The sequence below is a fragment of the Condylura cristata genome, unplaced genomic scaffold, assembly GCF_000260355.1.
Source record: "Condylura cristata isolate star-nosed mole 26May11 unplaced genomic scaffold, ConCri1.0 scaffold00002, whole genome shotgun sequence".
NCBI lineage: Eukaryota > Metazoa > Chordata > Mammalia > Eulipotyphla > Talpidae > Condylura > Condylura cristata.
The window spans coordinates 1414710-1426696 of record NW_004567103.1 but is presented as its reverse complement, the minus strand read 5'-3'; positions in this window follow the sequence as shown (position 1 = coordinate 1426696).

The following is an 11987-nucleotide window of genomic DNA, read 5'->3' as shown; positions in this document are numbered from 1 at the left end:
AGCTTGCAGTTTCTAAAGCCACAGTTCCTTCTTGAAAGTTTTCTCCAAAAGCCCGCACCCCGTCGGGGAAAGACCCCTCCTGAGCCCGAGGAGGCCCCGAGCTAACTCCTCGCTCTCACTCTGCTCCTGGCTCCTGGGAGCTGCCGGGCCTTCCTCGTTCCTGTAGACTAGACTGACCCACAGCCCGTCCGAGAGAGGGGCCCGCAGCTCTCGACAGAAGGAGAGCTCAGTATTGACCATTTCTCATCTGCCGTTTCTCAGTTCAAACCAACACCCAAGGCACTATCTTAATTTTATAATCTGGGCCACACGTTGGTCCACATAGCACCAGTGCTTGAGCATCTTTCATAAAAGCTTCCCGGCTTCATCGGTCTGCCATCTGTTTGCTCCCGAAACACGCTATCTGCAGGTCTGGAACATGCTCACCTGGAGGCGGGGAGGGGCCGAGAGCCTCTCTGAGCTCCCAGGCCAGGCAGGTGCTGCACGGATTGTCACCGGGCGGTCCAGGTCAGGGCCCCAACCTCTGCCACATGGCTCTGGGCAGAGCAGCCACCACCCGGGCTGGCCCCTGAGCTGGGCAAGGCCAGGAGGCAGCTGCGGCCGGGACCCAGGATGGGACCACAGAGCCGGAAGAGCATGCAACAGGGGTCCCGAGGATAGTGGGGCGAGGCAGGGCCCAAGCGGCTGCAGCCCAGGGTCAGGATGGACCCGACCAGCCAGAGCAGAGCAGGCGCCAGCCAACCAGCCTGGCCTGGGGGGAGGGAGGGGCCCAGAAGACTCGGGACAGGCCTGGGGCCACCAGGGACACCCTGAGGACAGCCAAAGTCTCTTCTCCAGCCTACCTCTGCCGCGCAGGGAGAGATGCTGGGGCTGTCCACACCGGTGTTTCTAGAATATTCTTTTTGTTCATGACCCAAAAATAAAATACAATTCACAGGATGACCCCTATACATACAGCACACACGGCACATGCATAGCACACACAGCACACTCATGGTGTGACAGGGGCCCCAGGAAAGGGAGGCTCCGGGTTCCGGCCCCACCCAGAAGGAGGGTGCAGCTGGGCAGGGAAAGGAGAGAAGAGGAGGAATCAGAAGAAGGAAGCAGGTGGGGCCCGTGGAGGCCTGAGGGAGCCGCAGGGAGCGAGCGATGGAGACCCCGAGCTTGCTCCTGGCCCCGACGGGCTCAGGCAGCCGCGGGAGAGGCCCGGGGAGCCAGCTGAGGCGGGTCACGCTGACTTTGGTTGCGCTCGGCCCCCCCCAGGCTGGTCTGGCCACGGCTGACCCTGTCCCGCGGTCCGGCTAGAAGGTGCTGTCGCCCTGGGGCGGCGTCCAGGCCCGGCTCCGGGCCGTCCCTCTGCCTCTGGGTGGGCTTCTGCCCGCGAGGGGACGGGTCACTCCGGTGTCTGATGTGGACATCACGTTGCCTTCCGCTCTGTGCGCTCACTGCGTTAAAGCCCCTTTGCGTCGAAGTCTTCTATGTTCTGTCTTGATGAGAGCAGGCAGGTTTGGGGGCTCGGGGGTGCCCCTGCCTGGTAACAATGGCACACACATGGCATGTACACAGCACATGCACAGCACAAACCAACAAGAGCTTCACGGGCTTTGCTCTTACTTACTATCATGTGCCCCGCTGTTTTCTCACTTTTTTTTTTTAAGATTTATTTATTTGTGCTCACAGAGCTGGGGCACAGGCCAGAGGTGCAGGGGTGAGAGGGCCCCCCAGAGACAGAGTGGGGAGCAGAGCAGGCAGATGGATGAAGTCCAGTGCTGAGGGGAGCAGCGGGCGGGTCAGGAGAGGTCGGCGGCACCCTGGGGGTCAGCTCCGGGCCGGGGTGGGGCTCGCACTGAAGCGCTGTGGCCGCTCACATGCTGCGTGCTAACCCGTTGCGCCACCAGGGAAGGGCCTACTTCTTGTTTTTTTTATAAGATTTTTATTTATTTATTTATTTAATGCATCTAAGAACTGAGCTGTCGGCCAGAGGTGTGGGGGGTGAGAGGATTCACCAGAGACAGAGCGGGGAGCAGGACAGGCAGATGGATGAAGGGCGCAGCGGGCGGGTCCGGACAGGTCTGCCGCGCCGCGGGGGTCACCCCTGGCTGGGATGGGGCCCCGGCCTCAGTGGCTGGGACAGCTACACAGTGCTGAGCCTCGCCCCCCCGGCCCCGGGGAGATCTCTATTTCTGGTCTGCAAGCAGACCGCCCTCACGTCAGCCCAGGACCCAGCAGAGCCCGGGCTGCGCAGGTGGGTCTCGGGGGCCTTCTGAGGTCGAGAATGAGTGAAAGGGGGCTGAGTGGGGGGCGGCTTTGGGGACTGAGGCCTGCGGGGGCTCAGGCCAGCCCAGCTTTCACAGGGTGGGCTCCCCGGGGCCCAGGGCGGGAGCAGCTCTAACGTCAGGGGCCGCTGGCCCTCCTTGGTGTCCGCCTGCGGGCGGAGGGAGCGCCCGTCACTATGTGATCAGCGCGAAGAGCGTGGTGCCATGTCCTAAGACACAACTGCCCAGTAGTGTAATGGCCAGAGACAAACCGAAAAGGAGAACTTGTGGACGAGACCGGAAAGGAGAACTTGCAGCGTGACCCCGTCTCTGGGCCCAGATGTCACAGGTTCACACACCGCCACAGAAGATCCCACACCCTGCTCCGTCATCAAAGCAGCGATGACTCCCACTCACTGCGACGACGCGTGAGGCTGCTGGAAATCTCAGACTCTGAAAGGTCCGAGAAATACCAGCTGTCCCATGGAAGGACAGCCGAAGAAGCCACCGCCTTTCGGGGGGCTGGTCGAGCGCAGAGCCCTGCAACGGCCATGACACATGAGAAGGGCCAGGGGAGCGCAGAGGCCTGCCTGAGCCGGAGGGGCAGTTGCCACGAGAATGGCCGGGCCTCCGCGGGTGGAGGTGAAGAGCAGCTGCGCCTGACCATGGCCAGGTCAGCGGGGACAGCACGGGGGGCTGCGTGGAGACGGACTGCAGGAGAACTTTCTGGAGAGATGGAAACAGCCCGTGTCCTGATGGATAGCGGTGAGATCAGTAACAAAACATGTCAAAATTGGGGCTCCCTGGTGGCGCGAGGGGCTGTCTCAGCATGACGAAGCTGTCCGCAGCCACTACAGCACGAACTTGATCCCCGGCTGGGGAGGGACCCCAGGGCGCACAGACCCCTCCTGTCTCCCCGCTGCCCCCTCAGCAGTGTGCGTCACCAATCTGCCTGCTCTGCTCCCCACTCTGTCTCTGGGGAATCCTCTCACCACCCCCATACTTCTGGCCTGCGCCCCAGTTCTTGGATACATAAATAAAGCAACCTTACAAAACCTATAATTTTAAAAACTGTCAAAATTCATCGAATCACCCATTAACAGTGGCTGCCTTTGATTCTATGTAAAGAGACCTTAATACAGTTGATTTATTAAGCAGAGTGGGGCGCGGCTCTCGGCCAGGCGCTGGGGCCCGGCAGGCACTGGCCTGTCACTCCTCGGAGTGGGCCGTCCAGGCCATTGCAGCCGCGGGGAGGCGCCTGCTGTCCTGGGCGCCACCGCCTGTGCGTCACAGCGGAGGCTGGGGGGACCACAGCTGGGGGGGCCACAGCTGGGGGGTGACCACAGGCTGGGGGTGACCACAGGATAGGGGGTGTCCCCAGGCTGGGGGGTGTCCACAGGCTGGGGAGTAACCACAGGCTGGGGGTAACCACAGGATAGGGGTGACCGCAGGATAGGGGGTGTCCACAGGATAGGGGGTGACCACAGGCTGGGAGTAACCACAGGATAGGGGGTGTCCTCAGGCTGGGGGGTGTCCACAGGCTGGGGAGTGACCACAGGCTGGGGGGTGCCCACAGGCTGGGGAGTGACCACAGGCTGGGGGTGACCACAGGATAGGGGGTGACCCAGATCTGTAATCAAGCGAGTTGGAGAATTTGGGGGATTGTGCACAATGGCCTCTGTGCTTCCCAGGTCCCCTGTGTCTGCGGACCCGTAGCAGAAATGCAGAGTCACACAGCGCAGGCCTACCCATGCTATGTGCTAGGCTGCGACCCGTGTCCCCCACAAACTTCTACTGGCTCCCCTAGAATGAACCTGGTGACCTGGGAGCTGACCCTGCCCAGTCACAGCACAGACCAGCAGGCTCAGCACTCCAGGGGGACGGTCTGTCCTCTCGGGGCGTCACCCACATCGGTGTCTGGGACAACCTGGGGCCCGGTGTGGGAAAGCAGGGCAGAGAGGGCACAGGGAAGCACTCGGGGGGCCAGCCGAGAGGCCCCCAGACTTCGCAGAGCTAACTTGAGTGACTTTTCTCCAGCCGTGTCCACACCTCCTGGAGGCAGGCGGTGAAGACGCCGGACTAAGGACCCAGCCGCCCAGAGGTGGGCTCTACCTGGCCCCGCCCCACGCTGACCCCAGTGGGCCCTCCACCTGTGTGGCCCCGACCCTGGGCCTCCCTTGCGTGCAGCTCTCTCAACCCGAGTGACTGTCACTGACACAAATAGAACAATGGTTATGACTTTTGTTAAGCACATCCAGTGGTTGCTTTGCTGTGGCCGCCTGAGCCGGCCAGCTACAAACCAGCCCTGAGAGACCTTCACGGACGTTGTGCTTTGAGTCGCGCGAGAGCCGCGTTTGGGGCCACCTTGACGGGGCTGGCGTGCACACTGCTCCCTGACACGCGGCGCCATCTGGCCCCGGCGGGCAGCAGAGCCCGGCCAGGCAGGGCTTGTGGACCGGGCATCCGCCCAGCTGGACCTCCCGCGTCCACCTCACACCCAGGCAGGAAGCCAGCCTGCAGGTGGCTAGTGAGGGCGTGTGGGAGAACGCCGCCGAGGCTGCCGCAGGGCCGCGCCGAGCGGCTGGAGGACACTGGCCTCGCCGGCCGCCAGGAGCGGGGCTCGGGTCCCTGTGCCACACTGCTTCAGCCGGGGTGTGCGGGCAGCTGGGTGCAGCCGTGCTCCTGTGCCCGAGCAGGACTGAGAGTGGGGTGGGGGGGCGCCCATCTGAAATCTGAGCACGTGTCCCCTGGTCCAAGTGGCACGGGCGGCTGCCCCTGGCCCCTGCAGACGCAGACCCTGCGGAGTTGGGGCCCCACCTTGTGCCCTGAGCTCTCGGCAGCCTCAGGGCGGCAGTGACTCTAGCTGTCAGGGAAGCGAGTCAGGGTAGGGAAAGCATCTCCAGGCTTCCGCTGGTGGCGAGCCCAGCTTCAGCCCAGCTCACAGGACTGCCCTGGTTTCCTCCCACCACAGCTTGGGTTGAGTCCCTCCCCACCCTCGGGGTGCAGTGCCCTGACTCGGCCACCGTCCCCCTATGCAAGTAACACAGAGCTTGCAGGGGTCTCAGAAATTCAGAGGCCAGTGAGCTCACCTTTGGCCTATTAAGCTTGTAAGATCTTTTAAGTGATGATACCTGGGAGGTGGGGGGATGCGAAGAAACAGACATGCACGACGATTGCTGAGAACGCAGGCGGGCTCACCATTCTGGAATTTAATGCGTCGTAAAATGAACTATATGAAAGCAGACAGATGTCCATCTGTCCAAAATGTCCTCCTCCAGAAAACCACCGTCCCCTTCTCTGGGAGACGGTCATGGTCAAGTGGCCACCTCTCCTCCCCGCCCGGGGTGTGGGGCGGAAGCCATCAGCAGAGCCCCCCTGGACATTTTCCCAGGGCAGTGGAGAGACTGGGCCGCGAGCTGTCTGGGCTAGGTCAATGATACGCAACAGACAGGGCTCCTTTGGGACACACGGGGTTCACACTCCCAAGGCAAGCCCGGGGGAAAGCAGGGCAGCAGGAGAGGGACAGGCCATGGCCGGATTACGCGAGCTGGACCCCTGGATCGAGCCATACCTGAAGCTAGCCATGAGTTTCTGTCCTAGTCACATGAATCAATAGTGGCCTTACGTTGCGTTATGCTAGTTTGTGCTGAATTGCTTTTCACTGTAACAAAGAGTTTTGCCTCGTTGCCCCCACACACCATTCTTAAAGCACCTAAAGAAGCCGTTAATAAAGAAAGGTCTTGTTCTAGCAAGGTGGGAAGTGCTCTCCTCCGCGAGGACCCGGAAGGCCAGACCGTGGGGGGTAGTGGTGGAAGAGCACCCGAAAGGCCAAGTTTCAATTCAGGGCTCAAGCTAACAGGTGGGTAACTGGCTAGAAGGCGATTCTTCAGGCTATGCCATCCAGAACAATGAAAGTAAAATCTAGAATATGTGAGTTAAAAATAGAAGAGGAGTGAGGCTATGAATAGTTTGTTCGCAAATTGGGGGCAAAAAAAAAAAAAAAGATAGCTAATAAATGTGATGAAATCGTCTCCTAATAATCCTTATTGAAGCAGCAGGAATCATCCCTCTGTAGCCGTGAGACCGGCCCAGATTCTAAAATAGGGTAACGTGGGGGCGATCACGGAGGAAATCCGCAGAGGCCGCCGCCCTGGCCGGGGATGGAAATGCAAGTTACTCTGCCCCCGCGACAGCGCCCCGGGGTTCCACCAAGGACCCGCAGCTGAAGCGTCACATTACATACTCACGCACCCAAAAGGCCAGTGTGACGAGGCTCCCCCAGGGTTGTCCGTGACAGCACACGCTTGGGGGGACCTCGAGCCCAGGACCGGGGCCAGCAGGTACACATTAAGGCGCCAGCGGGGTCAGCGTCCGCGTCCTGTCATAAGTCACAGTACTGCACTGCAGCCGTGCTCTGGTTTTCTTATAAAGGTTCATGTATTTGTGCACACAGAGCTGGGGTACAGGCCAGACGTGCAGGGGCGGTGAGAGGAGTCACAGAGACAAAGTGGGGAGCAGACGGACGAAGTACATGCTGGGGGGAGCAGCGGGCGGGTCAGGAGAGGGCTGCCGTGCCCTGGGGGTCCCCTCCGGGGCAGGCGGTGGTCGAACTCGCACTGAAGCGGCTGCGGCAGCTTCACAGAGCTGCGGCTGCGTGATAACCCAATGGGCCACCAGGGACGGCCTGCAGCATAGCTCTTAATGGCCGCCTAATGTTTCAACCTAAAAGCTTCTGGAAGCTTCTAGTGCGCATGATTACAGTCGTGAAAAGGGAGGAAGGGGAGCTGCTGAATCACTGAGAAAAGCTCAGGATGTAACGCCGGATGAAAATTAAAACACAAGATAATGTGTATGTACATGAGTAACGATGGGTCTGGAAACGGAGCCGAAGGACACAGACCAGTGATTTAAAAAGAGGACCATAGGGAGAACTGGGGTGAGGTCGGACTCAGTGAAGAAGAAAATGAAACAAAGCCAAGAGGTCACTAGTGGGTAATGCAGACAGAGCACCCTGACTGGAGAGAAGCCGCCCCGGAGCCACCACAACGGCTGCACAGGGCGAGGGGCAGCCTGGAAGCCTGGAAGTCACAGTACCGCACCGCAGCCGTGCTCTGGAACGCCAGAGGGGCCGTGATGGAACGCCACCCTGGAATGCTACGTGGCCGTCAAACGACACTGCACCCAGATGTGACTGACGGTGGAAATCTGTTCAATCTTCCTCCGGGTGCTGGCACACAGCTCCTAACGCCCCTGGAATTCCCTTGAGGACCCCAGTTAAGGGGTCTTGTGTTGTGTGACTGAAGTGACACGGGAATGCACCTGACGGGGAAGGGGCTGCGGACCCAGGGAACCAGTCGCGTGCTTGAGCTTGGAACTTTCATTCCCCCCTCCAGGGAGGGGAGAGGGGCTAGACATTGTGATCCCCCGCCAAGGACCAAGGGTCTATACCACGCCCATGTCATGAGGCCGCCGTAAACCCTGAGCAGGATTCAGAGCCCTTCCAGGAGGGGGAACAAGTGGAGACTTGGGGCGAGTGAGCCGGGGACCCGATGCAGGAGCTGTCCACACCTCTTCCCCTGGCTGCTCCTGGGCTCACTCTGTGATGAGTGCTAAGCTTAGGTGTGTGTCTCTGACCTCTGAGCCACCCTGGCAAATCGACCAAGCCCAAGAGGGGCCAGGGGACCGCCCCTCTCTAGCCTGTGGACTGGGAGCGCAGGTGACCGACTGGCCGTGCATCTGAGGTGGGGGTGGGGCAGTCCGTGGGACCCTCACCTGGGCCAGGCGCTGCCTCTGGGTCACCCAAGAGTCGCTGGCCGAGGTGGGAGGAAGCCACACACCGGAATTAGAATCACAATTGTCGCTGCAAAATAAATGAGTCAGTGAGGAAAGGCATTCAGCATGTGTTGATGGGTGAAAAAGCAGGTTGCAAAGCAGGAGCTGGTTCTGGAAAGGGTGTCTGACACCTCCATGGGAGACCTCTGGGGTCCCAAGCAGTCCCCCCTTTCTCCTGGCTGACCTGTATCTTCTGCTTGCTAAGCCGTGGACATCTGTTACTGGCGAGTAAGCACTGAACAAGCTTTGGTGGACTAAGACAGCCTGGGCAGGCCCGCTTCTCCCCAGCTCCCTTACCACGATTTAGTGTCTGTGCGTGGCCCCGTCCTGGGTCATTCAGGCCCTGCAGCCTGAGACGGGGTTTCCCAGGGTGGGGAGAGCCTGTGTGACCTGCAGGGTCCCCCTCGATGCAGGAGGCGCCCACTCTGGGCTGATAGGGAGGAACCCCGCGGGTCCTGCAGGCTTTCCTCATTGGGGTTGGAGCGCGGCTGTCCGCGGGGCCGTGGGTGGAGGTGGGCTGAGTGCCACGTCCACGCTGCGCCTCCGTTTCTGGGCCCCAGGGCACCCACGTCCCCGCCCCTCCTGGTGGAAGGGGCCCCGGGGGCGGACGGGGCTCAGGACACAGACTCCAAGGGCGACGCTCAGGCCTCTCGCCCTCCGCGGGCCGGACGCCACCCGCTGCCCAGGCCCAGCAGGCCTCCGGAGCTCCTGGGGACCCGCGCCAGGGCAGCAGGGCAGCCCTCTCCACGCCCGGGTGGAGCCGCGGCCCGGCGGGGTGGTCAGGGCAGCTCTGAAACGCTCTGTGAGGTAGAGTTCTTGGGGAAAGAATCTGCGGTCAGCAGAGGTCCAAGTTCAGCCCTAAACACCGCCCTCGCTGGGGGGGCCGCCCTGGGCGCTGGGCTCGGGCCTCCCTGCCGGCTGAGCTGGCGGCTGGGTCTGTGATGGGAGCGCTTGTCCGGCGGGGAAGGGACGCAGGGCTGGCGGGCGGCTGGGAAAGGACACTGCCGGGGCGCTAAACCCTCGCAGGCCACTCGGCCGTTCTTCAGTCCCGGCCCCCACTGTGACGACTCCCCTCCGCCCCAACAATCTCTCCAGGGTTGCCAGGCTCCCTCCGCACCCCCCTCGCACTCAGGCCAGCCGCCAGCTCTCCGTGACGCCGTGCTGGCCACCGGTGCCCGGCACGGCCTGCCCCCTGGCCACTGTGCGCCCTCAGACCCGCAGGGCCCAGCAGGTGACCGGGCCCGCGGGCGTGGTCTCCCGGCAGAGCTGGTCCCTGGAGCGGACACGGGCTGGCCTGCCGCCGGGCTCCTGTCCCCTGTGTGTGCTGGCGAGTGAGCGGTTATTGCTGTCCGTGCTGTCCTGGCTCTCGGGGGGCCACTCGTCATGGCCTGCAGCTCTGGACAGCCACTTCCCAAGGGAGGCTGTGGGGTGGGGGGCGCTGGGTTCCCCAAGCACTTAGCGGGGAGGGACCATCCAGGCCCGGGCAGGAGGGAGCAGGAGAGCTGAGCCGCTGCCTACCGCGGAGGGGCCGCCGCCTACGTCAGCGGGGTGCCCTCGGCCTCCGCGACAGGACGCGCCCCCACCCCTGCGCTTGGCTCGCCGGGCCACGGACACCAACAGAGCTGAGGCCCAGGTCCGGGGCCGGCTGTGAGGAGCAGTACAGCTCCAGGTAAAGCAAGCTGCCGCGTCAGGCTGGGTCTTGCTTCTAAAACGGCACTTGGCCGGCCTCGAGCGCCCGGCCCACAGCTGGAACTGCCCCGCGGGGTCAGAGCGGCGTCCGCGCTCCGGACTCGGAGGCTTCTGGGCGTGAGGCCTGCCCTGCGCGAACCGAGCCTGCGGCCGTCGGCGCTGCCCTGACCATGCTGGCGAGGATGTGGCTGCCGCGTCACAGCCCTGGGAGGCCGGCCCCGCGCCCTTCACCAGAAGAACCTTCCCCAGACACACTGGCTCCCGGTCCCACCGCCCGCTGTTCCCAAGGGACTTGGGGTCAGGGGCCCGGTGACATCATCTTTCCTGTTTGTGTCATTCCGGGGCCCGTAGATGTCACTTAGCCTGAGTCAGAGAAAGGCCGGAGGCAAGCAGGGCCCTAGCCCTCAGCCCGCCAAAGCAGGCCTTGGGTCCGTTCTTCCACGGGGCACGCTGGGACCCCCAGCTCCAGGTCCAGGAGCCCCCCAGCTCCCAGCCCCCCTTCGGAGCTCGCTGCTGGCCCCTCCGCCCATGGTCAAGCGGCGTGTTCGGCCTGGTCGTGCCTGGGCACGTGAGCCAGGACCTGGGCCAAGAGGACATTCTGTGAAAGACACGGGCAGACCTCGTGGAGTCGGCATATTGCACTTTGACCTTGCAGAGATTCGTGACTCCAGGTGGAGGCTGACAGTGATGAGTCGCTGCAGTTGGGGCAATCTTACTTTTCAATAGGAAAGGCAGCAGGCCCGGCCTTGGCCAGCCGTGGGCTGCCCGCACCTTGACACGCTCCCGGGCTGTGAGCGAGCTTTAGTGGGCGGCGAGAGCCGCGGGGGAGCCGCCAGGGCCTGGCAGAGGCAGTGCTGCCCAGGCCAGCAGGTGCGCTGGCCAGACACGAGCTGCGTGGGTGGCCGCAGGGTGCGCTTCGCAGGCCCGGCCAGCACTGACACGTGCGTCTCTGGGTGACAGCTGGGGCCCGGCCCGGAGGACCTGGGACTGGCCCTCCACCCTGGCGGGCATGGCCTTCCCTGCTTTTAAACAAGGAGGCGGCGGAGCACTGCGTTTGCCGTAAGGAGTCTGGCTTTAGCAGGCGGGGGCGGGCGGGGGCTGGGGACGAGGGGTCGGTACCCCGTAACGTTCTGCGTGCACAGTCAGAGAAAACTAAGGGATGAAACCTTAATCATGGGGCCACCCCAGGGCCTCAGGCTGGCTCAGGGTGGGCTGTTGGCATTTACAAACCTCTGATGCTGACCGCGGCAGGTGCTTAGTCGTAAACAAAAAGGACCAGAGGCGGCCCGTGGGGCAGGTGGGGAAAAGGCTCAGACACTGCTGCGGGCGCCAAGTGGGGTGGCCGCTAAGGGTCAGACTTGCGGGGAAGTCAAGGGAAAGTCAGAGTGGCATTTAGAGGGAGAAACGCTGGACTGAAAAGCAGAACAGGAAGCCTGGAAAGATAAAGGTAAGTCAGACAAGGAGGACCAAACTGGAGAGCTTCGTTCAGCAACCGTTCAAAGGGTGGGACTGGAGCAGACACCCAAGCGCCGGAGGAGCCTGAGGGGCAGCGGGGTCGAGGGCGTGGGCTGTGAGCGGCCCCGGGCTCAGCCTCGGGCTGGGGACCACTGCCAGCGCTCCAGGGTCTCTCCTGAGCCGTGCAGCTGACCCCGCGGGGGTCCGTCCCCGCAGGACTGGCCGGATGAGCCAGAGAGGAGTTAGCATGTGGGGAGGTTGACTTTCGGCCTTTAATTCCTTCAACTTCTAACTCAAAATGTCCCTTCCGACTTTGGTCGTTGGGATTTCCCCTCTGAGTGTCACCTGCAAGCGGACCCGGCCTCCCGCCTACTTGGGCCCACCCCGGAAAGCCGAAATATGCCAACAGCCGAGTCTACCGTCCCGCTGTGGGAAGAGACGGCCCAGTCAGGAGGCGGGTCTGCTTTTAGGACAGGGAACGAGAGGGGAGGCCGCTGGATCTGGCGGCTCCCGCCCCGGCGCCCTCCCCACCACCCGCCAGGCCAGTTGGCACTGCGCAGCCTGAGGCGGCCGGCAGAGGCCCCACCAGCACCGAGAGCACCGCTCCAGGCGGCCTGCGCTGCCCTCAGGGAGGACAAGAGCCAGCCGCGGGCTGGGAGCACAGGGCCGGGCGCTGGGGCGGCCCCGAGCGCAGCAGAAGCTGCAAGTCTGCGCTTTCCCAGGAAGCAGGACGGGCCCAGCGCCCCGACTAGGGGC